Here is a 27,274-nt window from a genome sequence, read left to right on the forward strand (position 1 = left end):
TCATTGCTTCTGCAAAGTGCGGAGGGTGCCCTGAATCAGTGGAGCAGCACATTGTCCCTCCACAACACCTGTTTCAAAGACATTCTGCCTATAAGGAGGTAATGAAACTGATTTTCAAAGTCTTGAAAGTACTTTCCTTTGAGTTAGCGTAGATAAGGATATTTCTACCACGCAAACCTTAATTAAAGTACTTGATTTCTCTTTTGTATGTGGAGTTAATTTATGTGGCACAATTAAAATACATTTTGTTTATATGATAGAACTTAGAACTGGTGTAGGTGATTAAAACAACAGAACATTCTCTTCTGAAGGCTTAATTTTGCTAAAAACATAATGATCCTTTGACGTGATATTCTACTTAAGCATTTTTTAAAGTAAGCTAAATATAAAAATGCATTTTAGATGAATAAATTTCCATGCAAGCTTCATTTTGTGTCTGACGTTGGAGATCTTAGAGTTTTAATTAGACTTAGACTAGTCAGGGGATAGTAATATGTGTTTTGGCCCTCATTAGCCCTGCTCTCTTGACTCGTACCCAGATGTAGGACTGTCCTTGTTGAACCTCATAATGTTCTCTGTCCAGGTCTTGCTGAATGGCAGCACAGCATTCTGGTGTGTCAGCCACCCCTCCTGGCTTTGTAGCATCAGCCAACTTGCTGAGGGTGCATCCAAATAGGCTCTGTGCTGCTGATTACAGCCCTTTGAGCTCCACCAGTCAGCCAGTTCTCAGTCTACGTCACTGTCTGCTCCCCTGTCACACAATTCCTAAGCTTACCTATGGGGGTGTTATGGGAGACAGTATCAAAAGCCTTGCTGATGTCGAGGTTTGCGACATCCACTGCTCATCTACTCAGCTGGTTGTGACACTGTAGAAGGCTACCAGGTTGGTCAAGAGTGATTCTCCTTAGTGAATCCATGTTGATGTTGAATACATCCACTTACTACTTGCTTTCTCATGTCAGATAGTGAGTAGTCTTCAGCAACACAGAGGAAGAACAAAGCTCTTTCTCCATGCAAGTAAAAACTAAAACATATCTAATCTCAAAAGTAGAAATGAAGCTGCATGAGGACTGGCTTGTATTGCTGCTGACCAACAGCTTATAGCACAGACGTAGCTGTGAGCACAGTTGTTATATTCTTGTCTTGTACAGCCTCTATTTGAAGGGAGGCTCGGCTGTAACTCTATTTTTAAGGTCTCTCTTTGTCTGAGGCTTCAGTGAAGTTGTAAATAGCTATTTTTGGTTGTTGTAACTGACAGCTGTCGTAACCTGTACCTTCATACAGTGCTGCGTGTATCATAGCAAAGTGCAGCCATCAGTCCTGGCTAGCCCAGAGAACAAGATGTGTCTGCTGACATTTAACCTTGACTGCTGAAAAGAGCAAAACCCTTCCTGAGGGTTAATTGCTCAGCTGAAATGCCTTGGGCTGGGTTGTGAATGCCCATATGTGTAGGACTCTTCTGACCTTGGGAAACTCTTGCTGAGTGCTGCTGCTGGTGGCTGTGGGCGTCCTGCACACCAAGGTATATATTCTGCAGGGCAGGAGGAACAGAAAGCTTGGCAGACAGCAGCCTAAAAGCTGATACCTGCAGGTGTTGGGATGACCTGCTTTCCTTGGTCTAAGGCTACATGCAGTGTTTGCAGCATGTTGAGTCCCCTCCTCTACACAGCTCACTGCCAAACTGGGTGAGAGTACTTCAGCTGATGAGGAATGGAGGGGACACAACGCAGTTGGGAAATGGGGTAAGGGAAAGGTTGTGCCACTGGTTCTTTAAGAGATCCTTCTGGGGAAATGTCCCCAATAGACTCCCTTTATTCAAATGAAGAAAGCTGAAGCTCTGTCTCTTCTTGGGACAAAGACAATTGAGCCTATCCATTATTAATTTCCTCTGATTCTTTGCTGCACTGCGTTAAATGGCTGAATCCACAATGTAAAATAGCAGGAAAAATGCCCTGTGGGCTGTGAGAAGAGGAGACAAGAGAAGAATAGATCAGGTTTGAAGATATCAGTGCCCTGTGCAGTGTCCTTCTGTACTCTGGGGCACAGACACGATATGGAAATGAGGAGAGAGAAAGGTCGGGGTTTCCTTGGGATCAGAGCTCAAGAGCTCAATATTTCTGCAGAACAAGAGATGATGGGAGAGTGCTATTTTCTGCAAGGCTCTGAGACCGAGTTTTGTTTGGGGCCATCTGAAACTGCAGAAATAGGATTCTAAATCCCCATTTAAAATATTTTGCAAACCTATCTAATTCTATAACAGGATAACAGACAAAATTCCTCATAGTTTTTGTTTGCTTGCTCTTGGGTATCAAAATGTAGATATCTTGACCCAGCTTCTTGAGTTGAACTGGGAAAGGGCAAAATCTCAATTTTTTTTTTTCCCATCTCAGAACAACAAAAAAATTTCTACGCATCTATTGAGCTGTCATTATCCGAGAGTCACAATTTCCAGTCACTCATCACTTAGGCTATTTTAGTGGGTTTTTTTAGCATCTAACTCGGATTCATTGTTCTCAGTTTCTACAGCAGAGCAATTTTCTCCTCTCCCGGCGTAGCTGTACTGCTGCATTACTGTGTGAAGGCACTCAGATCTCTGCATAGGAGGTACAGCTAGTGGAAAGTCTTTCTGTTACACATGAGAAAATAATTTGCAATTAAGTTATTGGATGAATTCCTCCTTTGTTCTATCTGAAAAATGGCCTGTGTGCAGATTGCTAAATTCTCAAATGATTCATTGCAACAAATTGTTTGTGAGTTTCTTGCCTAAATAATTCCTGGTCTGACTAGAATAAGCAGCTCACAGTGCATGGGGAGAATTCCTAATTTCTTAGTTTCTTGAGTGAATAATGTCCAGAGAGAGGTTCCCCATTTAATGTGAAATGCAAGTAGCAGAAGACGAGGCTGAGAATTTGCTTTGGATTTGTGCTTTAACACTGAGATGTTCAGTTGTGATCGGAGTTCTCGTTTTCTTAAGGGATGGAGCCCAAGATGTTGTAGGTGGATGGGTTAAACCTCCATTTCAGGTGGGTATTTGCAACGGGGAAGAGGTATCTGTATGAGGAAAGGCTGTGTGCTGGGTTTGGGGTGGGTGTAGATGCATTCCTTTAAAACTCCCAGATAACGAGTGGGAGGAAATCTGAGAAAGAAGAATATGGACAGCCCTTGGACTGGGGAGGAAGAGGGCGAAACACTCTTCCTGCGTGAGCAGGAGCTGAGGTGTGGCTGAGAAGAGCACAGAGCCAGGAGCTGGTGATGGGTGGGCAGAGCAGCCTGCCACGTAGCCCGGTCTGGAGGTGCTGGAAGGGGCTGATGGCAGAGCTCTCCTTGGCCAAATCATCACCCAGCCTCTACAGCTTGTAAATATTACAGCAGCTGAAAAAATGAACAAGAGCATAGCAGGAAACATCCCTGCCTGCGCCAGGAACTGCAAAGGGCTGAGCTCGGTGCTGTGACACTGGCAGCCCCTTCCGTCATTGCTGCAGTCACAAATCCTCCTGCTTGCAGGCAGCTGTCAGCTATCGTGATCTGCATTCCTCTGCTCTTGGGATTTGGAAACTGCACAGGATGCAAAAACCAGACGCCAATTCTTGCTTTATTGCATTCTGTTGCTTTTTGGCTGTGGTAGGTTTGTTGCCTGACTTGGTATAAAAGCTGGCTGAAGCACTTCATTCTCTGTGCTCTAAATCTCATTTTTAACACTGTTCTTTTCCTCATTAGGAAGAGTTGCATGTGACCTGACCAGTGAAGTTGCCTGTGCTGGGTCACTACGAGCTGTTAAGACAAAAGCGAGCACTGGCTAATGAAGGTGGAAGCACTGGCTAATGAAGATGGGAGCACGGGTGTTCTGGCGTACTCATTTTCCAGTCTGTGGTCTGATTATCTTCCCGCCCCTGCCACAGCCAACGTGGTAGCATACACAACAACATGCACTTTGTCAAATTTTTGGCTGTCCTTCCAGCTTAGTGTAGCTCCCGGACCAACTGCACTGGCATCAACAATTAGTTCATTCTGCATGCGTTAATTAAAATAAGCTAAGAGTATCACATGTTATCATGGCTTTTAAAGCATTCTGGCATGCTCGTGCCTATCAACTTGTTCCCATGGCTGATCTTTGTTGACTGATTTGTGTCGTGCCTGTTGTAATGGTGGCTAAATCTGGAGCGGAACAGGAACAGCAGTTAGTGAAACCCAGAAGGTTTCTTGCTTCTCAGCTGTCTTTAGCTCAGTGGCAGCTTATATATCCACTGTTTTACTTGTGAAGCATTAAAATTAACCTTGTCTCGCTGTTTGGGTGGTGCAGTGTGAACTGCTGAAGCAGGAGTCAGCAGATGGCAGTGTCAGACCCTGCTGGGAGCTGGGGGGGCTGCACGCAGCGCAGGTACAGCTCTTTGAGGTGTGTTCGTGTTTGCACTGTGCTTCTCTCCAGGGCAGATGTAAGCGGCAGGCAGAGCTTTTGTCCCCTTGGTTTCTGCCTGGTGATCAGGCTCGGGTTACCGTGCTTTAGCTGGGCTTCCTGGTGGGAGGCACAAACCTCTCCACCTCTCCACCTCTGCTCAGGGATGGAGTCAGACACAGCACTCAGCATCAGCTCTGCAGGCATCTTCCTCCATGCAGGATGACCTCTGACAGTGCTCAGCTGGGTGTGATGTTCTGCTTCTGACTTTGTGAAGGTCACCTTGGTATTTGTAAGGGGCTGGGAAAGCTGTGCCATGGCTCTGAGGCAAGGTGATGTGCAGGTCAGCACTGTGCTTTTCTGGCATGTATGATGGTGATTCCAATATGCTCAAATTGCAGTGTGGGTTTGTAGAAGATAACTACTTCTGCACATCTGTTAGCCTCATTGCCAAAGGGATGGTTCCTAGAAAATTGACTAGCATTGCTGTAAAATAAGGATTGGTGGCTTAATAGCAATCATGGGTGGAGCTCCAGGAATCCCTTTGCTGTACAGTCACCATCCTGCACAGGCTTCTGCTCTCCAAGTAACACTTTGCTTCCAACTTGTGAAGTAGATGCTGAGCTGGACATCAGTTCATCTGTCTGTGCACTGTAATATTGTCAGTGACATCCAGTACTTTGGGGATTTTTGATTGCTGACTTTCAATGACATTTGGAGCAATCTCCGTAGCCAGTGTGAGATACTCCTCTGTGCTAGAGAATATAAAAGAGACTGTTGCATTTAATATATTCAAGTACGTGAGAGACAGCGGCAGTTTGTGTGATTCATTGGGAAGAGAACAGTGCATCATAGCATGTTCTGTAAATACAAGCAGAAAGAAATCATGGTACATCCAGCTGTAAATTTTCTTTATCGCTGAAGTGTCTAAATTAATAAATGCAGGAATAATGGATTAATTCAAACAATTGGGTCTAACACAACGACTTGCTCATTAAATGGGAGCACACTTGGCTGCCCTGAGAAGGGTACAAGGTGAGGTGGTTGTGTGTCATTTAGGATATGGCCTCAGTCTGTGGAAGGGGGTCAGTGCAGGGAGATGGAGAGGCTGCTTTCTGTTCTGCAGCAACGTGCCATGGTGAGAAGCACGCTTCTGGAGCTCCTGCATCTTACACAGAAAGGCTGCCTGTGGCTCTTACTGCCTCCCATCCCTTGACTTTTTTTTTTTTTTTTTTTTAATTTTTAATGCCTCTCAAGCTCGAGGTGGGTGATCTCCATGTTGCAGTGACCGAATATCTCTCACGTTGGAGTCTTGTTCACTTCTATTTTCCTTGAATCTGGAAGGTGGAAACAGGGAGAACTGCACGTGGTTTCTTTGTGCAGATTTCAAAAAAGGAAGAAATGTAGGTAAATACTTGCATTTTTAAAAGAAATATTGATTTTTGCTTGTGATGAGACTGACAGGAAAGCAAAGCTGGCGGATGGGAGGCAGAGCAGTGTGTCTGCTGTCACATCTTGTACGAAGTTTGATGCAGCCAGCTGGCAAATACCAGCGGCTCTCCTGAGCTCATTGCTCACCCTCTTTGTGTTGACATTTCTGGCAAGGAAAGGTAAAGAGTTATCCTAGCTATGATAACCTGTGAGATTTCGCTCTGCGTTTTTCTTAATTTGCCTGAAATTAGTCTCACCTAAACAGGAGCCATCTGTGTGCCAGCGTTGTTACTGCTGGCTGGGAGAGCTACATGGCAAGGGAGGTGGCATCTGTAGTGATCCAGCCCCACACCAATGCCTCCAATGGAGAAGCTGATGCTGACAGGGAGCTTCCTTTCCATGTTAGGGTTTGCTTCAGAGACATTCACACAGAGCCCTTCACTTCATTGTTGTTATGAAAGTTTTTGGGCCTGGCTCCCTTCTCATTCCAGTCCTACTCTGAGGTGACACTGGAATGATTTCTTTATTCTTCTGTAGCAGTGCAAGTCAAAACTCTGGCTAATATAGAATGTACCCCCCCACAAAAAGAAAAGAAAAGAAAACCAAGCCAAAACAACAACTACAAAAACAAGGGAGGAGAAACAAGCCAGGATGGACTGGCCTCTTGCAGCACCGTGGAAGTGCATGTACTTCAAACACAAACCAACATGGTTTGGGAAACTTGAGGTTCCTTGCAATGGTCTTGGGACACAAGGTATCATAGAGTGTAGGTTTTAGCACATGAAGCCATACTGAAAATATACAGTGGATGTGAGATACTGGATTGGTATTTTAAATAGTTACAGAAAACCCACAACTGATGCTGAGGTCTGAAGAACAGTTTCTTTCATTTGAAATAGATACTGGGAAAAAAAAAATCTGCTATTTTAGTAATATAACTTTACTGAATGTATTTCTGATTAAAAATTTTGTCCCTTGAATAGCTGGAATATGTCAAGTGGTTGTGTCATTATCTGATATTATTTAATAGCCTCAATTGGAGTCTTATTGATGGCCAAATAGCGATAAGAAATCCTTTTCTTGTTTCTAAGAACATGGTGCACATACTCTGAGAAGAGCAATGGGGACATGCTCTGCTGGTTCACGTTTTCCAATTGTTGAGAGATATCCATGATTGATGTTGATGTAAATAAAAAGGAAGGTTTTCTTATGGTGTTTTCCTCTTTTAGTTAGAATACAGTTTGGAGAACAGAGGTTACATGTCTGGAAGGGAGACACATACAATGCTGCAGATCATTGCCAAGAGGGTGTGATGTACTGTGCTCACATTTCTCCTCTGCATTGGCTCCAGGTTTGGCTTAAACAAGTGTCAGGAAGAAACAGGCTGCTGGGTAGGCTACTGCAGAGCAGCAAAGCCTTTCGTGTGAAGGACTCCACAAGTCCAGAGTGAGGCTGTGAATGAAGATGACTGAAACCTGTATGGTTTCTGCCTCAAATTCAGTTGCAGATTGATGTAAAATTGAAGTACGGCAGGGGAAAACACAATGCCTGTTGCCCATGCTACTGTTAGAGCACAAACTTTGATCTGTCCTCACAAAATATCTAAACTGCTCTAAAATTGAGTCTAAATGTCACTTTCTCTGTGCTCTTCTCCTTTTCCCCTAATGAAATAGTGCTTGTTGGTTTTTCCCCTAACCGAGTTTTTCAGGAGATTAGATTCAACACAATATGGAATCATGTTAGCTGTCAAATCTGCTAAATGAGAAGACATCTGTTTTCTGAAAAAATAAATAATGTCCTCCAGACAGCCTTCAGGGTTTGGAGAGGGTATTTTCTCATTGCATAGAAGGTAAGCTTCAATTTGAATCAGTACTTAGTGTTCGGTGGAAAGGAACCTGGAGGCATGCAAGTTATTGATAAATGGTTTTAAATGTCTTTGTTTAAACTGTTGTGTTATTTATATCTGAGTCCCCTGGGAGCAGTAAATTGTCACGCTTGGTTTCAGTGTTAGTAGTTCTGCTATCAAGTCTAGTGAATTTGGTTGTGTGGGTCCTAAAACATATTTAAAAGCCTTCACACCATCGTGTGGTGCTGCTTAGAGTCTTTGTCAGAAGATTTTCTGGTTAGAGTTGGCATTATAATTGTAAAAGAGAAGAACTTAATGCTGACTGCATTGGGAAGCTGTGATGAAGTGGCAGACTTGCAACTCAAGTTTCTGACAGGCAGAAGATGTCTACATTGAGGGGGGGAAAAAAGCAAATGCTGCTTTTATTACAGTGGGTTTGGGTTGTGCCAGATCATAGAGTTTAAGGCCTTGCATAACCAAGAGGCCAAAATATGAGGATCACTAATTCTGTAGTGCTTGTGTGCTTCTGGATGAATGCCTCATGAAGCCTTCTTTCCCTCTGACTTGATAAGCAAACAAAATATATTTTCCATCCTTAATAGCTGACAATTCACCTTCAGAGAAGAGAGGAAATTAAAATTTAAAGGAACCCCAAATGAGTTGACTCTCTTGCTAGCATCCTTTTTCTTTAGGCTTTGCTCCAGTGCTTGCATTATCTGTGCTGTATAACACTGTTTTCCCTTGGAATTTGGTTACTTCTGTATTCTTCTCTCTTCTTAAAAATGTGACCTTTGACTTTTGAGCTTTCATAACTGCTATTAATTTGTTTAATAATGAAAAAATAATAGAAAGGGCAAAAATTATGGTCTGGTCTGTCTGACTTCAGCTTTTGAACCTGCTATTATTTTCTGTGGAAGTTTTCCATCCCCCCCTTCCCACCTTGGGGATGCCAACTGCTGCCTGGAGGACAGTTGCTGTGAGCGCGTGTTTCCTCATCTGTGCATCAGCTACAGCTTCATGCAGAGGCAGACGGGCTTCCTCTTGTTCCTTATCAGGCCTTGGTGTCCTGCCCTGCTGCTGGCTTTCTGACCTGCTGTTTGTATTCAGTAGACACATCTCTGGCTCAGCCTCCCACACCTCCCTGTGCAGGCAGCTTCCCCTGTTTGCTTTCCCCCCAGGGCTGTGAGTGGGGTGCAGCTTCATTATTCAGAGCCTCAAACATGGGTGATGCACTGTGACAGCCCTGTGATCAATGCTGGCCCTGAACTACCTTGTGTTTTCTTGTACCTTTTGCAGTTCTGGAGCTAAGATACTTTGAAACTCTGAGTAACGGAGTGATGAGAGGTTGCTTTTTTTATCTTTCTTTCCCCTCTTTCCTCTCCAGTCCTTTGCAAGGAGTTTCACTCTGTTTCTTCACTGCAGTTATCTTAAGTGGAATCTGGACCAGACTCTGTCCCAGGTGCCCCCTGTCAGAGACACCTTCTGTTGTTATGTGGCCTGAAGCGAATAATATAGGAGAAGGCTTGAGGCCAGAAGATTTCTCTCCTCTCAGCACAGCCATATGTACTGTGAAAGCATCTTTCCAGCACCTAATACTTGGATAATTTTCCTCCTTAATGCCTGAAAGCTTTGCTCACCTTGCTGGCTGCCTGAACTCAAACTGCCTGCCTCTCCTTCCAAGACGACAGCCAGGAAATTATTACAGCACAATTTAAGGACCATAAAATATAGGATGAGCAGATGGCAGGTCACTTTACCTTCCCATGAACAGTCTATGTCACCATGGCACTGCTTTAGCATATGCTGAGCCACACTTGCAGCCTGAGCAGGAGTTGTCTCTGGAGGAGATGTCTGTCAGAGCAGCAGCCCAGCAGCGCAGACCTTACGACTGTGACAAGGAATCTGGGCACTGCTGAGGAGCTTTAGCAACAATGAGCTTTAAATACCTGCTGCTAAAATAATCATGATAATCTCTCCACCAGCTTTTTCCTAATGTGCATTTTCTAATTTGTTGTGGGAGGTAAAATCGTTTGACCAATGGAATGAAGATGTGACACTGTGGCCGTAATTTAAATTATTAAACAACTGGAAGAGCAGCTATCAAACAGCAGAAATCCTACCCAGAGCAGAATAGCAGCCTTCACAGATTAATTAAAAAAAAAAAAAAAAAGATTGGAATATAGTTCTTCATAGAAGGGAGTTCCTGTTGCAAGGTAGCCTTAGTTCTGCAAAAGATTAAAAAAAAAAATGCATTTCCCTGTTGCAGGATTTGCTGTAGTTCTGTTCCCCATCTGATCTTTTTGAGTCTACCCTTGGAATATGGGATCTCACGTTTTCTCTCTCCCTTTGTGCCCTGTGCTCTGTTGTATTTCATGGGGACAGGATGCTGAAATAGCTGGTATGGTCATCCCCATCATCCCAGACAAGATGTTCTCAAGCAAGTGAATTTCTCTTCTATTGAAATGTGAAGAGCAAAGCTCTGTCATATACTGGTCCTTGTTGCAGCAGTTGAGCTGATCTCCTTATCCTTTTGGTGTTAATTACAGAAAGCCTGTGAGCAGCACTGCGCTGAAGAAGGCTGTCTGTTACTTGTTAACCACCAACACAACCGAGCGTACCTGATGAATGGGGACACACTGTGTGTGGAAATTGTCACAGTTCCTTTACTGCTAGTGGGGTTGGAGCAAAACAGGGGTATGATATCTAGAAATTTCGTGGTAGAGTGGTGTTAATTTCAAAGGAATGTATCTTCTCAAAAAAAAAAGTGCTACATGTAAATGAGCTCCTCAGCTCTAACAGCAGGACAGGCAGGTAAGTAACGTGTAATGAAAGCAGCACAGTAATTCAGAAATAATTCCTCACATAATTTATTTTCATTTAATGAAGGTGATCGTTTTTCCTCCTTTCACACCCAAAGGGAGTGGGGAGCAAACGTGTAGCAGTTTTTCAGCCTGCAGCCCAGCAAGGGCTGGGGACCTTGTAGCTGCCCAGTAGCAGCCCAGTAGCTGAGGACCTTGGGGCTGCTGGTGGTCCCTGCCTCAGGAGACCTCCTTATGCAGGTTTGGATAGTGCATGAAATACACTCTTGGTTCCCTCATAGCTGAAATGTTTTGTAGTGTCCCCCCGTTCCCATGTGTGTCCATGCCCTACAGTGGCTATATTTGGCACCTTTGCTGGCGATGCTCCTCTCAGACACAGATGCTGATGGAGCTGGGAATTGCAGCTCTCTTCCCAGCTCTGGGAATGGCCCTTTTCAAGGACGTTTTCAAGAGGCTTGCATTGCTGCTTGCTGTTTAAGCTAAGGAATAAATAGCACTTGACTATCTGCAGCTGCTTTTGGCACCTTTCACTGGTGCCAAAATTCCCCTGGTGATCTGCAAGAAAATAACCACTAAAATCACCTTCATTTTCTAAGAAATATTTCATAGTAAAATGTCATCTTTCATATAGGGCAGCTGAACTTTGTCAGTTCCACCGTTTATTCAACAGGGAGCATTCCGGTTTGCACTTTGCATTTCTAAGAATTGAATTTGCTAAATGGAGCACTTCCTCCTGACAGAGCAGGAATCATACGATGTTTTTTTTTTCTTTTCTTTTCTTTCCTTTTTTTTTTTTTTTTTTTTTTTTTTTTTTGCAGCTGGAAGCCATTTTTCCTCGCATCATGGAGCTTCTGAGCCCTGTTGAATCTGGCTTAGTGTTTCTCAGGGGACAGAGGAAGGATTGCTAATAGCTTTCCGACCCGCTTTAGTCTCTCTATTCATAATGCAAACGCTCAGCAAAACAGGCTTGAGCAAGGTCCTTGTCCTGGATGACTTTTTGCTAAATAAGTTAGCAATGCTCTAGTTAGCAAAATCTTTTATCCCCTGTGGATGTGGTGTGAACTTAGTGGTATGCTACAGCATGGCCCTGACAAACATAATATGAGGAATGCCAGGAGAGGGGCAGTGCGGCTGTGTCATGTTTGATGAAGCCAGTTCCTGATCTGCATACTTGGATGTGCCAGAGATAAAGTCATATCTCGACATGTAACAGGAAAATTTCCTGAAGCATCTGAATATGATCAATCTCTTTCTCTCTTGCAGATGGACAGACAGAGCTTGCTGTTCCTCTTTAGAGAGCAAGGAAGACTGTTGTTCTACATGAAACGTATTAATTAGTAAGTATTTTCCTCAGTAATCTTGTCTCCTGAAAATATATAACCCAAGTTCTGTTGTACTTTTAAGATTTCCCCTATGGAAGTTGTACATTGTAAGGTCATAGAAAAGAGAGTAGGGACTCATAAAAATTCATTGCAAATTTTGCAGACTTTTTTTTTTTCCTTTGCTTTTTTCTTATTCTCGTCATGCAGTGAAATGAACCTTTAGATGACAGATACCAGACTCTGACAGGTATCTCATCTTGTACTGAGGCCAGTGACGGCCTGAAAGAAATTGCTCATCTGAGTCAACAGCCGGCTTCTCCAACTGTGTTTGTCTTCAGTGCTAATTTCATTTCTTTGCTCAGTTTTCCTGGAATCTAAGCACACACACCGACCTGATAAATAACTGAAGCCAGCAATAAAGATAAAGGAAAGTTCTATACTCCAGAGGTCAAGTTAGCCTCCAAATCATATTTTCCCCTAATGGGGAACAAATTCAACGCTACCAAAAGTCAAATGAATGTTTAGTCACCTGAGAAAATACCATTATAAGCTGAAATGAGCTCTCATTACTTTTTCCATTTTATTTCTTTAATTTCTCCTTGGCTTCTGCTACAAAACTAAAAATAAGGCCATCAGTCACAGGGTGCTTTAGAGACACCTTCAGGGCAGGAGCAAGGTTCTAAGGTAAATCAGAGCTGGTGGCTCTTAAAATGGATGAAATCACTTGCATTAGGCCTTCAGGATGCATATTTTCATTTACTTGATTTATTCTTATTGTTTAAGTTGTAATGAGAAGTGACACAGATGCTGTGGAGCCAGACTGAGCAGAACTTTATAGTGAGTTGCCAGGGCAGAAAATCCCATTGCGAAGGAATCTGTTACTCAGACTTGTTTATGAGCATGGAGCAGCAGAAAACCAAATAGATGATTTAAAAACAAAGAGGAAAAAGGACAGACACATGGTGAAATAGGCTGTTGGGCACTGTGTGCTGGACAGTCTGGTACAAAGGGCTGTGGAACTGGGCAGAGGGCAAATCAGACCTCTTTCTGCTGGTGAGGTGCCGATCTCTTTGTGGAAGTGAGGAGGATCCGTCAGGCTCTCATCCTAACTCTGCAGGCACCTATTTCCAGGTGAGCTGGTCCCTTCCTTCTCCGCCTAGCCTGGGAGATGCTAGTGACTTGTATCTTGATTACATCTCTGCTATCTTACATTCTTTGAGTACATGAATATGAAGGCTGCTTATTGTCTGAAGCAATATTTCTGATAGCCAAACCTGCTTGATTGAATCCCGAATGATAGTGGAATTTCATTTTACATCATTGTGATGTCAGCAGATTACGTTTCCATGTCACTGTACCACAAGCATCCTAAAAAGAAGGTTGTGGGTAAGGCGTGTTACCAGTAGCAAATGTTTGGTAGTTACACCGTCTTCTGGAGAACTGATGTAATCAACAGGGCCAAATACCTTTCTAATAGCATTTCCAAGACTTCTTGGTGCAATTTGTATATTGGAAACTTCATAAGCCACATTTATTCTGCACATCATTGAAGGAGAGTAAGGAATTGCTGTGGAGGTAGATGTTAACACAGACTGGGAAGAGTGGATAATCATTTATACATCCTACTGTATTGTTTACCTTCGTTACTTCGGATGCACGAGTCATGATTGTTTATGGAAACTTTTCTTCTTAGTTCAGGTGCAGTTGTGGAGTTCATAAAGGGCAGCCATATAGCTCACGTTTACATACAAAGGATGAAATGTTTTTTTGTTCTTTAGAGGTCACTTATTTATTTTAGAAATCTCTTTGATTTGATGAAGTAATGAAACTTCATCTGGTTTATGTAGTAAAAAGGATAAGCTAAAGCTAAAAGGATGGCTACGTCAGTGATGCCTCTGAGTTTCTGTACTACAGAAACTTAAGTGTATTTTAAAAGAGTTGAAATACCCTTAAAATACACAGAGTTAAAATACACTTAGAAATACTGTGATAAGATATTATCATGGAGCTGGCTTGTCGCTTAAGCAAAAGTGTTTTTACCTATGTAAGATGGTGTCTGGGTTTTATAATAAATTACATTGGACAAATTATTGAAGAATGTTTCTTGTGTATTTTGTGGCTTTTAGCTGCTTGTGTTGCCATTGCAGTGGGGCATCACTTGGTGCAAATTTCTTGTAAATGTCAAATCCTCAAGAAACTCCTTGCCTCTACTTCCACAGAACCAAAATATTTTCAGAAGAATTTTTTGTATTTTTTTTTTTTGTCAGAATTATTACATGTTCAGTAAATAACACAGGCAAGACTACGACTCATTTAAATGTTAAGATGAGCTGCCAGAGATACGACATTTTTAGCAGCGAATGTCTCCCTCTCATTGGTTTCCAGCTGATTCCCCGGGTGCTGGGATATCTCTTTTCTCATGGAGCTGCTGGATTTCTGTATCAGTGATGTGTGTGGGAGATGAAGTCCAGCATCAGAGCCAGGCTAAAGAGGAGATGGAGGGCAGGAGGTATGCAGCTAATAGTTGTCATGGGCACCTCCTCAGACATTTCACAGTCAGATAAATCAGCTGGTTAGGTTTTTTTGGAGTGAAGTTATCTGAATTTTTCTTCTTATGCATGTCCCTTGTTCTTATTCAGAAGTCAGGAGGAATTCTGTTTTTTCCTATTTCCTCCCTCGAAGGAGTCAAAGCCAGTTCTAGGAAAGCATGTCACTTTCTAGCAAAATATCTAGTTTTAAAGACAAATTATTTTCTGGAGGAGACAAGTTTGGTGATTTGCAATTGTAGTGATGTATGTACTCCAGGGGTGAAGTTGGCCAACTGTCTATAAGAGCACACATGATATAACAGATGTAAATGGAGTATGTATTGTTTGGCAGTGGGAAAAGGAGTGCTGCTTTTGACGTAAAAACAATGAAGTGGATGAATCTGAGAGCTAATGTGGTATCTGGCCCTTCTCTGTATATAAATAAAGGAACAGTACAAAAAGGCTGCTTTTCAGATTGTAATAAGATGGTGTCCGACAAGACTGCATTTTGGTTTATAGTACAGTGTTTCATTTTTTTCTCAGTTCTTCAGAATCTTTTTTAATAATGCATATGTGCTTATATTTTGTGGTTGCAAACTTTTACATCACTAAGTCAACAAAATAAATAAAAGAAAAAACAAAAAAGAAGAAGCTAAAAATTAATGTAAATTCCTGCTGGTAGATGAGTTCAGTAGCTCATCTGGTCAGTAAGATACTCCTGAACCAAAAGTTATGGTACTATGTATGACAATTCTGGGAGTTCTGGGTAACTGGGGATGTTTGGTTCCATGTCACCAATGCCATCAATAGCAGATGGCTTTGGAGTTATGCCCATGTCCTGATTTTGACTGAGATTGAATTAATCTGCAACACCTCAATCAGACTGGCCATGTCTTTTCCAGTAGTAAAGAGAGTGAAGCTGTTTTCCTGTCCTTGTGTTTAATATAGCCCTTACCAATCCAATATCCTACTGGATAACAAATCAAAGGAAATCCTTCCATCAAAGGAAATCCCTAGTGCTCACTCAGCAGCCCTCCCTGGCATTACAATTTGCCGTACTGTTTGTAGGATGGCATTATGTTCTGGGCTCTTATTCTGGTCGTGCCTTGCTGCTAGATTTCCTGGGAACTGAAGACAAGAGGAAGTTTAAAAGCTGCTGGTTTAATTTTTGTCTCGACATCTGTGTATGGAGTGAACAAGTATGCACTGCAGCAGTGCTGTGTCTCTCTCAAGTCCACGTTTAGTTGTTTGCTGAAAAATAAATAACGTTTGCAGTGGTCAGCGAATGGTCTGCTTAAACCTCTTTTTACTTTGGGCTCCTGTGCACTCCCGTGTGTGTATACATATTTTTTTTGCTAATAGGCAGCAGTATAAACAACCCAGCAAGTAAGAATTGCATCCCTGAAAATTCCTATTGCTGTCCGGAGTGGCAAAGAGTATTTAGAGCTGAAAGCTCAGAGCTGGCCTGTGCTGCTTTTTTAAGTGATTGGAATGGAGTAGAAAATGTCATCACTTCTATGTTTAAGTGAGTGAAAATGTGCAAATCGTGGACTATGCAGCAGTGTTTTAGCTCTCTCGAGGACTAAATGGATCTGTATAAGCTTTGCTGCTACTTGCTGATGAAGCCAAAAGTAAAGGGAAAAAAAGCTCGCAGAAGTTATTTGTTGATTTAAACTCACTGTTGCTTAGCCTGAGGTTCTCGTGCAGGTACATTTGCAGTAAACAGCTCAGAGGAAAGGTTGCTTAGAGTGGAACTTCTTGGTGGGAAGAATTATGGATTTATAATATTTAACACCATTAATTATACCTGGTATTTACTTAATGTTTCACATGGTAAATTTGAACTGATTTATGCAACAATTAAGATCTCTTGTACATCTTAAACACCAAGAATAAAAGCAGGATGGTGAAGCTGTATGCCTCACATCACCCATTAAGTCAATGGCAGTGCTAAAGTGAGTCCCATAGTCTCCAGATGCACCCAAAGCCTTGTTCCTCCTCTATTTTACTGCTCATGAACATTTGTTCAGCTGAAATTTAATAAGAATTCAAGTTCTCATGAAAAATTATGTATCTGTGTCTGATGAAGAAGAAGATGGGCAAAAAGTGACAAAATTATTTTAGGAATAATCAGATATGTTTTAATTGGCTGAGAGGATCAATACGCAATAGTCAGAAGCAGGACTAAAGATGGGGTACCAAACAGCTGCCAACAGTTTGTTCTCTCTGGTGACCTTGCAAGCAGTCTGTGCTGTTGGATACATTAAGCATCAGCTGTGAATAATGAAGAAACTTATAAAAATTAATCTGTTTTTTTTTTTTGAGGGGACAGTTAATGAGCTGAAGAACTAAATTTATTGAACAAGTCGTTGATTTAATAAACAGTTTCACTCGGGAGTATGGTGCCTCTGTTACAAATCATAGCTAGAAGTGTGCAGAAAGGGGCCTGTGTCTTTCAGGTAGGTGTATACTGCATGTTTTATGGCAGATTTCTGGCCTTTCTAAAAAAATTGTGAACACTTAGGTAATGACAGCAAGCAGAATGGAAATTGTGTTGAAGTTTTCCTGAGGAACATCACTGTGGCCAAGCTACAGCAAGAAGAAAATGGGCACTGGGCTTGTAATTGAATGAGCAAGAACATCCAGAAGGGTAATACTAGCAAAATTTGGAAGAGAATTATTATGTTATCTGTCAAATCCCAAAGTAAACTTTATTAGTGGCTAGAAAGAGGCATTTCTTTTTTTTTTTTCTTTTTTTTTTTTTTTTTAATGAAAAGATGCTCTCCTGTGTCCCTGCTGCAGGGCTGTGGCAGCATCTCTCTGATGGATCTGAACTGCCTGGTATCCTGCAGCAGGGCTGCACCAGTCAGAGCTTCAGCAGCTCTTGTAGATCTCGTAGAGGCTTCCAGCACAGGCAAGGAACAGACATGGATAACAGAGGATGATGGAAAGGCTGTGTGCCTGTTTCCGTGACACAATTTTAATTGCTTCTTTTTCCTGAGGTATGTGGGATCGGTCACTAGATGCTTGACTAGGCTGGTGGATCCCATAGGGTAATTCCCACAGAGTTTTCAGTCTTTCTGATGTTAAAGCAAGACTGGTCTGGGAGAAAAACTTAGTTTTCTCTTTATTTGCTGATGCCTGCACTGATGCGTGGAAGGAAATGTCTGATCGTAAGCCACACATCCAAAGCTATACCATGGCAAGGAAGACAATTCCCAGCACCTGCAGTATATGGAAGAGGATGCAGCGTGGCTACTTTATAGTCATGGGAGTACCTCGGCTGTAAGTTAGTAATAAGGATTAATGAATGATTATTTCATTGATTAAAAACGTGCAGCATTTGTGTGTTGCTGATGGAATCAGGTGCCAAGGAGAAAACGTGCTAAGCCATTTATTTTAGCCTTACATACACTAAAGAGTAGCAAACAGATCAATAAGTGCTTCTCAGAGAGGAATGTTTGGTGCTGGTTAAATGCTCAACATGCAGGGAGCTAGAGGAGGAAAAGCTGCTGTAGTAGAAGGGATTTAGTTGTTAAAAGCAGGGCCATACCAGATTTAAAAAATTTTAATATTAAAAAAATAAATAGAAAACCTTACCCTGAGTGAATAAAGCATCAATTTTCCTACTTTTAAAATGAGATCTAAAAAGGAGCTCAGTAATAGTTTTGGTTGCCATGGCGTTTAAAGGTGCAGCTCCACAGACATTTCAAATAACAGGCGATGCTTTTATCTGCCTGCATGACCGAGTTAATTTTCAACTGCTGGAAATGTTCATGTAGTTTGCTTTAATTATTCTGTATTGGCAGTTCATAAAAAGGCCCAATTCTGCCATCTTTATACGGAGAGAGCTCTTTTTTCCTCCGGAGAAAAAAAGATAAGATGAAGGCTGAACTGGTCAGGAGACGCAAAAGGGAATGCTGCAGTTCTGGGCTTGCAGAGACATACGTAGGAACTCTGCTGATGGTGCAGGTGTCTGCTGAAGTGTGGCTCAGGGCTGAACAGAGCAGAGGAACGTGTGGAAAATTCACAGTTAGTGCGGGCACTGATACTATCCCATGTATTTGCTTAAGGGGCTGTTATGGCTGGAATATTTGGTCTTGTATCCTCGCAGGTTTTGCCCTTCTGGAGGGCAAAGAATCCTGGCTAGGAATGGTTATAGACTGAATGAAAAGATTACTGAGTAGATGAGACCTGCAGTTAGATTCCCAAATCCATACCATACGCCTTGATCTGACTTTTGACACGCTGAACGCTTGGCAGTTCCCCCTGCCTTTGGTGATATGTGCTGGTTATTTGCTGCTGCTGATAGCAAAGCTCTTGGGCAAGTGCTCGGATCCCCATCCCTGCACTCTGTGATCTCATCCCCATCCCTGGGCAGAGTCTGGAAGGTTTTTCAAATCTTGGTGTGTGTACAGAATGTCTTGATCCTGTGTCCTACTGTCTGTGTACCTCACTGGCTGAGCTCCCTCTATCCCATAGTGTTTTGAATACAGCCACCAGTCCCAGATGGCATCCCTAAACTCAAATACCTCTTTCCTGTATTTGACTGTAGCTGAAACATAGGAAGGAAGCTGAAAGGAAAAACTGCCAACTGATGATGTGATATGATGCGGCCCTTAGTAAATTTGCTATGGCTCTCATTTGAAATAGGTGATCAGTAAGTACATTCATTATGTTTTCTTTCCAAATATTAGTTGTCATATAATCTGCAATAAAACAGCGTTCAGAGACTCAAGGTCTACTTTGGTGAATTATTTTAGTGGTGTCTAACATTCCCCTGCCTCATCTTCCACTTACAAGTGTGAGTCAGGAACCCTCTGTTATTAAAAGCAGTCCCAGTTGTGCACACCTTTAATTTCCTCTGGATTACATTAATTGCTTGACAGCTAAAAGTGATCTGGGTTTTTCAGTCTTCAACACTGGACTGCAAGAAATATTTACAAGCTACAGCAGATTTATAAAGATGCCACTGAGATGCCTTGAGAGTAACAATCAGAAAACGCAGTGGCAAAACAACACTATTTTTCAAGGTTAAATGCTCAGAATGCTAAAAACAAATCGCACATAATAAAGCCAAACAAAGACTTGGATTCAACCCCTTTTTTCTTCTACTTGTCTCACATAAAAGTAATATGCTGGTGGTTTAAAGATGATGGCACAGCATCAAACAACAATTAGAAATTTAATAAGGGAGCTTTAATTTTAATTTGGTTTTGGTTTTGTAGTTCAAATACCCCTTAGTGTCAACGCCCTTCCTCTAGTGCACGGTCATTTTCTTGTCATGCATGCCTTGCTCCAGGTCTTTATAGGAATTACTTAGCTGAGAATGGCTGCATGGTGCTATTTCAAGAGCAGCAAACATGAAGGAGGGACTGTCCAGGCTGCTGTTAGCACTTGGAATTCGTCCTATGTGACATTAAGAAGTCACAAAGCCTACCTGCACCCTGCTTCCCAAGTGTGAACGGGCATTGTAGTGCTGCAGAAAAAGAACCATCTCAAAGGCAGCTCAGGCTTCCCAGTGGTGAGGAAGTTGTTGACCCCTTTGCTATTCTCCAAGCTGTGTCTTTGTAACACTACGGGTCTGTGCTGGGAAGTGGTTTGAGTACAACCTGATCAGGGGAAAAAGGGTATCGAGAAGTTCTGTAGTGGTGTAATCTGCCATTAATAACAATTGAGAACTTACTGGCAGACACTTCTTTGGTTCTAAGCCACCTTTGAGGCTGTAATTTCCCTTAGGGGTTGAATTAAATTTAGTCTGTTCATCCACGGTCTGCTGGAGGGTATTTTTTTCTGTGGTGGGACGGAGGGGAGCCCACCGAGCTGCTGCAGGCGGCCGGGGCAGCTTAGTTTGGGTGACCTGCTATTTAGCAGCTGGGTGGAATTGTTTTGCACTAGATAGGTGACCCGGGTACTTCCAGCAGGCAGAAGCTGTGCTGACAGCAAGCACTGCAGATTGCTCGCAGTTTAGCTCGGCGGGCGGCCGGTGACAGCAGAGCTCAGCACTGTCTGCAGTAACAGGGCAGAGTGTGGTGGCAGAGAGTTGTTCACTCTGGTTCACATCCATGCTATCTACTTTCAGTTCAAACGAGGTGCTGGGGGGGAGGCTGAGGTATATACCCTAATTATTGGAGGGAGCTACATTATTATGTAGGGGCTTGAAAGTTTGGATTCGATTACAGTACGGACTTGAAAAGTACTCTGGCTTTAATTTCTCAATCAGTTTCCAAAGTGAGATGAGGAAATGAAATATGACCATTACTATGTAGTTGAACTTTTCAGCAGTGTAATGGAGTCTTAAAGACATGTATTTTTACTAGATTGGTTAATTTATAGTTATTTTTTTTCTGAGACCATTTTGTAGATGAAGCTTTAAAATCTTCAGCTCTTGTAGACTTAAGGGTAAGTGGAAATACTTGTTCTGAGATGCAATTTTTGTGACTGGCTTAACAAACTGATTTTTTTTCTATCTCTGAGCTATTTTTTAATGGGATCCTTATTTTATAAACATTTGCACAGAATAGGGATTTATTTCACAAATGGATATTTAGTATTTCTCAGTTATTTTATATACTTGACCCTCTTTTGCCAACATTAAAAGAGCTGTTTTATTTTCTCAGCCCCTGGAGTACTGGATTGCAAATGTTATTAATTCTGTGTGGTTATGTCATATTGTGGCTCCAGACATATTCTTCTGTAATGAGTATGGATTTTATTTGTCTGTGAACTGGTACATTACACCCATTATTATTTCTTTTTTTCCCCCTCTGCTTTTTAAGTTGGAAGGAAGTCCTATACCTTGGAAACGTTTCTCTTTCTCTCTTGCTCTTCAAAGTCCCTCAAAGCCTAAAACTGGCTGCTATAATCCTACCTTATCCTTTTTTTAACCCATACAAAGAATTACTTGTGAATCTACAGTATTCGTTTTTGTTTTGTTTTCATTTTCAATTTTCCCTGTTTTTTTGATGATCCAACTCAAAGTTACCACATATTCTCCTTCAGGGAGTGGCTTTGGGGGACTTAAGCTCTTCTTTAACCCCCCTCTAAGAAGCAAACTACTCAGAACTCTTGGAATGGCGAATACGTGTGTTTGTGTGTCTGCATAACTTGACCTGCCTGAGGGTTGCTTTCTTTGGGCTTTGCCTTACCTGTTCATAGAATCAATTGTGATTGCAGAAGCACAGACCCAACCGTCTTCAGCTGCCGACATTCTTTTGCAGATCTGAGAGGTGTCAGCAGCAAAAATCTGCACCAATCCCCTGTCTGTGAGTCTGTAATGTAGTGTTCTGACTCCATGTAGGAATGAAGGGGAAATCATTAGAAGTGGGGGAGATGCCCAATGGAGAGGATGGGATTTGTCAACTGCACTGCAGCAGGGACAGTGCTGAGAGGAGGGAGCAGTAAGGTCCTTGATGAGCTGGGAGGACTTCCACAAGCAAAAAGCTGTAGTTATTTATCCAGTGCATTCTCTCTGCCTCAAGATAGTAAGAGAAAAGGTAGGAGATTAACTCACCTCCCTCTGTGAAAGTAACTGCTCCAGGGAGAAAAAACTTAGTCTTCAGAGCAGCGTTGAAATATGAGGGCTGGTTCTGTTCTTTGCATTAGGAAGAAGAAATCCTTCTTCCCACTGCTGCAAACCAAATGAGTATCTGACTGAATGAATTTGAGGCAAGCAGCTAATAAAATCTAAAATAAATGAGATTACTGAATCAAATCATAGGATGCAAAATATTTGTGTAATTGTGTAATTCAAAGCTGTTTCAATATTAATGAATATTATAATACAATGATTAAACACAGAATTCATTTTTGTTTTGCAAATGTGCCTAAGCCCTTAATCTAGCAGGGTATTTCAACATAGGTAAATTTTGTTGAACCTCTGCACAACTAGAAACCCCTTCTTGTTCAAAGCCCTCATCATCACTCAGCCTTCTCTTTGCTCTGCTGCTTCCCATTGTTTCTGGCTCACCTGCTGAAGATGAAATAAGGCTCTGCAGCTAAGAGGGCTCACTGAGCAGTGAGAACCCCGGGTATAGTTCAGCACAGCTGAAGTCCAATTGCCTAAAGCACCCTCTTATTCAGATCCTGCCCTTGCTTTTCCTGCAGTCTGATTTTAGCCTCTTGCATAAAGTGTTTTTCTCTGAGTAATCTTGCTGATCACATGGAGCTGTTTAAGGAGCGAGGTCCTGCTTAATAGCACAAAGTGAGGCAGAAAGGAGCCCCAAGAGAAACCAAAAAATCTTGTCTGCATACTCGTTTGTGCTAACCTCTACTTACGTTTGGTTTACACAGCCTGAAGTGCCAACATAAGCCAAGCAGTGCTTTCTTTTGCTGTGATTTTTTGGACCATCTTCTCTTAAAAAAAGTTCTAACACCTTTGTGTTTCTTTCAGCAGGAAAGGTGCAGAACTTCAGTCCAGGCTGAACAAAATTGATTACTCCTATTTTCTGCTGGCTGGTAACTAATCTTGGCTCCTTGGAGCCTTGCTTTAAGTTGTTCTACAGAGTTTTTGTGTTGCTGTAAATCACTGCTGTTGTCAAGATGGAAAAGTTTTGAGATTTCATCCATCCATTATGCTCTCTACAGCAAGGCTCTTGGCTTGTCTCTGGACTCTGCTTCATCCTCACTAGAAAAGGGGCAGATTTCTTGACTGTAGCCTTCAGATTAGCACTGTGAAGGTTTTATTCTATATCCTGTGAGGGAGGGCAAGGATAAGAAGTTGCCCATCCCCGCTGACTATCCTTGCTGGTATCCTTTGTGTTTGAATCTGTCTACAGTTAAACCATAAGACTGAAGCTCTGTGGGGAGTTGGGATGCTATGATGAACAGCTGAGGGGCTCCTGTCCTGGGCAAGCCAGGTGGTTTTTGGGTTGTTGTCCCATGCATTTCTGCCTTGGGTGGGCAGCTCTGCCTCCTGCTCTGTCCCCGCAGTGCTTGCTTCCCCTTTTTTTCCCCCTGCAAAGCCAGTGTCAGCTCACAGAACAAGTGCCAACCAGGCCTTATCGAGCTCTTCAGGCACCAGTAGAATCATCCCACCTGGTTTCTGAAAACCAGAGAAGGAGCAGATGTATTATGTCTGGAAATAGCTATACGTTTGTGCTGCAGGGGGGATTAATCATTTGAACAATTTACCTTGGACTGTGCTGGATTCATTGCCACATTAAATCTTTAAATCAAAACTGGATGCCTTTCCCAAAAACAAGATCAGCTCAGAAGTTATATGCCTGGTAAAGGACTTCCTGGGTAAAATTCCATCTTGCACAAGTTGGAAAAAGCTGTGACCATTTTAGGCCCTTCTAAGGCTAAAATTCTTACAAAGCAATGCTATGGGTGAATCTCTCCTACCCTTCGGGGTTCCCTTTGCACTAAGCAGGAATGAAGGATGTGGTATAATGATTACATGAGATATCTTCATGTTATTCATTCCGTGTACTGAAATCCATCCTACGCAATAGCTCTAGCTCAGCTCCTGTATGAATTTCTACACTTTGGAAAATTGGATTGGTTGTTCTCTTTCTGCACTATTCCCTCAGAAGTACTGTCATGGGTGACAGATATCATCCCTTTATCCTATTAATCTTCATAACATTGTAATCATTCTGGCATCTTGGAAAGGTGTGGGCACCTGTATTCAAGTTATGCTAAATCATAACAGTGTAAATAATACTTTGAATGCTTTGATGCAGGAGAATAAAAACCTTCCTGTAATAGATTCTGCTAGCACTCTTTGTCATAATGGAAATATAATCAGCTGATTTCACTACTGGTAGATAATATGATAGGATCCATTCTTTGCAGAATGCTGAAGGAATTTGGCAAAATGAGTTGGTTCACAAAACGAATTGCAGAATTATTTAGTAGATCTAAACTGTTTATGGGCATACTTCTCCCCCTTCACCACACAGTTAGCAGTGTAGCTCTCAGTTCCTTTCATACACATACAGGCTTTTGTGCATCAGTTTGTAAACATAGTCTGAGATACAGACTCACAGGCTCAAAGAACACCAACCCAGCATGGGCGTGAGGTTCCTTGAGAGGCGGTGAGTGCTATGAACGTGATACTATTTCTTATAATAAGAAATAAGAAAATGTATTTGGGACAAAATTCAGGTAGTTTTCTTCCTTGCAGAAGAAAAAAAAACCCTCATCATTTCAACCCAGATGTTTTATTCAATGTGAAGTGAACAGCTCATTTTATTTTCAAATGCTAAACTTCTAAGTTTTTGCTTTGAAAAAAGAAACTGTCAAAGGTAATATCAGTAATGACTGTGGAAAACACAGTAGGGCAGTAGGATTTTCTGGTGTTTCTCTTTCTTTGATTAAACTCCCTGCCAAAGTCAGTCCAAATTTACAAAATATGAATATGCTGTTAATACAGTGTTCCTGTTGCTCTGCTTACAGTACTGTGTTGGTGTAAGGGTGAAGAGTTTGATCCTTGCTGCCAGCAGATGAAGAGGTGAGGAACAGGCCAACACTGATGCTGGGTTGCGGAGGCAGGATGACTCTGCCTCTGTGGGCTCTGGACTAATTGCATCGTTTGTATCTATGTTTTTAGCATTAGCCTTGTTGTTTCATGCATGTGTTTGTTTAAGAAAGATCTGGAATTGTTTGTAAGGACTGCTTTTACCAGGAACTGCTGGCGTGGTTTGAATGCACAGCAGTATTTCATTTCACTGTTCTGTCACTCGAGATGGCTGATTTCTTCACATTACAAGCAAATTACATTCCCTAACAATGATTTTATGTAACAATATATTTTTTCCAAGCTCAGTTTTGCATTGGAAATTACTCAGGTCAGTGTCTTCAAGCCTGTAAATGAATTGCAGGTGCAAATGGGGCTAATTGGACATCTCTGACGGTGCAAATTTCAGCCCTTTGAGACTTCAAAAGGCTGTGAATTCAAATTATGATCTGCAAAACAACAAATTTAAAGTATGTCTGAAAGTCAGGCATTTACTGAGTACAACTGAGCTCCCCCTGAAGCTATTAAACCGATGAGAGGTGATGAGCACTGCTGGAAATTAGGCTGTGAGAATTTAAATGTCTTAACTGTGAGAACTCTTACAAGTAAGCAAGCTTCCAACACAGCAGCTACCTCCTCAGTGCACAAATACTAAACCTAGATGTTTTCCTTTCCACATCCATTTTGCATGAAATATGTATTTGTACATTCCTGTTGTTTATTTTGTACTATTTCTCACTGTGCATATCGATATTGCCTCTGATATTTTGTTATTCGCTCCTTAAAACAGCAGTCTGCTCAGGTGAGCGCTGTGGATGATGTGCTGTGGCCATGTGCACTTTTAAGATGCTGCACTCGTGCCAGTAGGAGGAAGAAAGGTGAGGCCAGAGGGAGACTTGTGGAGGTCTGGTTAGAGCCAGGGTACAGTCTGAACTGGCTCACTCTCTTGGCAATGGGCTGAAGGAGCTTGGAGCAGAGTCAGACCACAGCCCTACAGACCAGGTTTAGCAGAAAAGGAATAGCAGAAAACAACTTGGATGTGTTTTATATTTCTCTGTGGCCAGAATGATTTTCCAGAGAGTTTCTCAGTGTGGGCACGGGGATAAAGATAAACGTGAGGATAAACTTTGAAAAGGCCTACAAAAGGGAGTGGGTGGACTGTGACAGGAGGAGTGTCCTTTGAATGAGGAGATGCATGGTAAAGGAAGGCAGTCACAGAGAGGCAGAACTCTGAAGGTGTTGCGGTGAGGCTTGGCTGTAGATGGTGCGTGAAGGACCTGCGTCTGAGGACCTACAGGATGAAGAGGAGTGCTGTAGTCAAATTACCAGGTGGCTGCCAGTTGAACCAAGCTGCGTTATAACTAACAAGTTTTCCCCTGCATTGGACATATCTAACCTATTTTCTTTGGCTTCTGAGTAAAGGAATAGGTTTTCATGTGTCTTCTCTTTCACTGTGGTCTATATGTTCAAGACCTGCCTGGATGCCTACCTGTGCGACCTGTAGGGAACCTGCTTTGGCAGGGGGGTTGGACTCTATGATCTCTGGAGGTCCCTTCCAACCCCTACAATTCTGTGATTCTGTGATATTATCATTGCTGAAATGCACCTCGGCTGATACTGTGTTGTTAGTGCCTTTCTGCAATCTCCAGTGCCGGGACACTGGGCATCTGTCACTGTTGTAGAAGTGTTTTTTTGTGTGTGTGCACGTCAATTCTGGCAGTGAAACAGAGCTCAGTTGTGCACTGAGCTGAGTGAAGAGGTTTGTGTCTGGATGGATCAGGAATGCAGTGACGAAAAAGGAGTGGGAATGTTCACAACCCAACCTTCCCTTACAGGTACGGTGCTGAGCTCTGTCGGAGGCTCTAATGTATCCCCATATCTAATACAAGCCTAGAGCCATGGTTACCTACCCAGGCAGTGGCTTAGCATTAGCCACAGGATTTACATTTTCTCAGTATCTGAAAAGCAAGTACTATAAGAACAAATGCAATTTCATGGTAAACATGGTCCAGCTGTCATTTTAAGTGGGAATAGAGCGACTTTGGAATGAATTGCATTATGCTGCTCCATTGTGTTAAACTGTTCAACGAACTTTGCGGAGCTGCAGCCCTGCCACTGATTAGGAGCAGTGCACATGCATCATGCTACCTACCCTGTCAGCAAAGTTGCTGGAGGGCTCTGGGGACTGCCAGCAGCTGCCTCTGAAGGATAGCTTACTGCCTGAAGTTTCTCAGCTTAATGCCTATTGCTTATATTGCTTGAATTTGTATGTGAATCTGTTCTGAGTGTGCTGTTTTGAGATGGCCTCTGGTGTTCAGATACAAATCCTGATTTTTTTTGCTTCCTTCCCCAAATTAGGAGTGCCTAGGGCTTTCTGAAAATGGGCTGCTAGTGTTTCCCAAACTTGAGAATACCTAAGCATATGTCTTTTTGGAAAATACTAGCTCTCATCCAGCTCTCCCTATGTTCATGT

At 42.3% G+C, this 27,274-nt stretch overlaps 1 long non-coding RNA gene across 2 annotated transcripts in view; it reads left to right on the forward strand.

The window, feature by feature from the left end:
• LOC125700715 (uncharacterized) overlaps window positions 1-27,274 on the forward strand; it is a 141,645-nt gene that overhangs the window by 10,222 nt on the left and 104,149 nt on the right. For both annotated transcript variants that reach the window (XR_007380029.1, XR_007380028.1), the window contains exon 2: window positions 11,753-11,826. This is a non-coding gene — a long non-coding RNA (uncharacterized LOC125700715). The remainder of the gene's footprint in view (window positions 1-11,752; window positions 11,827-27,274) is intronic.

Source organism: Lagopus muta, chromosome 15, assembly GCF_023343835.1.
Source record: "Lagopus muta isolate bLagMut1 chromosome 15, bLagMut1 primary, whole genome shotgun sequence".
NCBI classification, from domain to species: Eukaryota; Metazoa; Chordata; class Aves; order Galliformes; family Phasianidae; genus Lagopus; species Lagopus muta.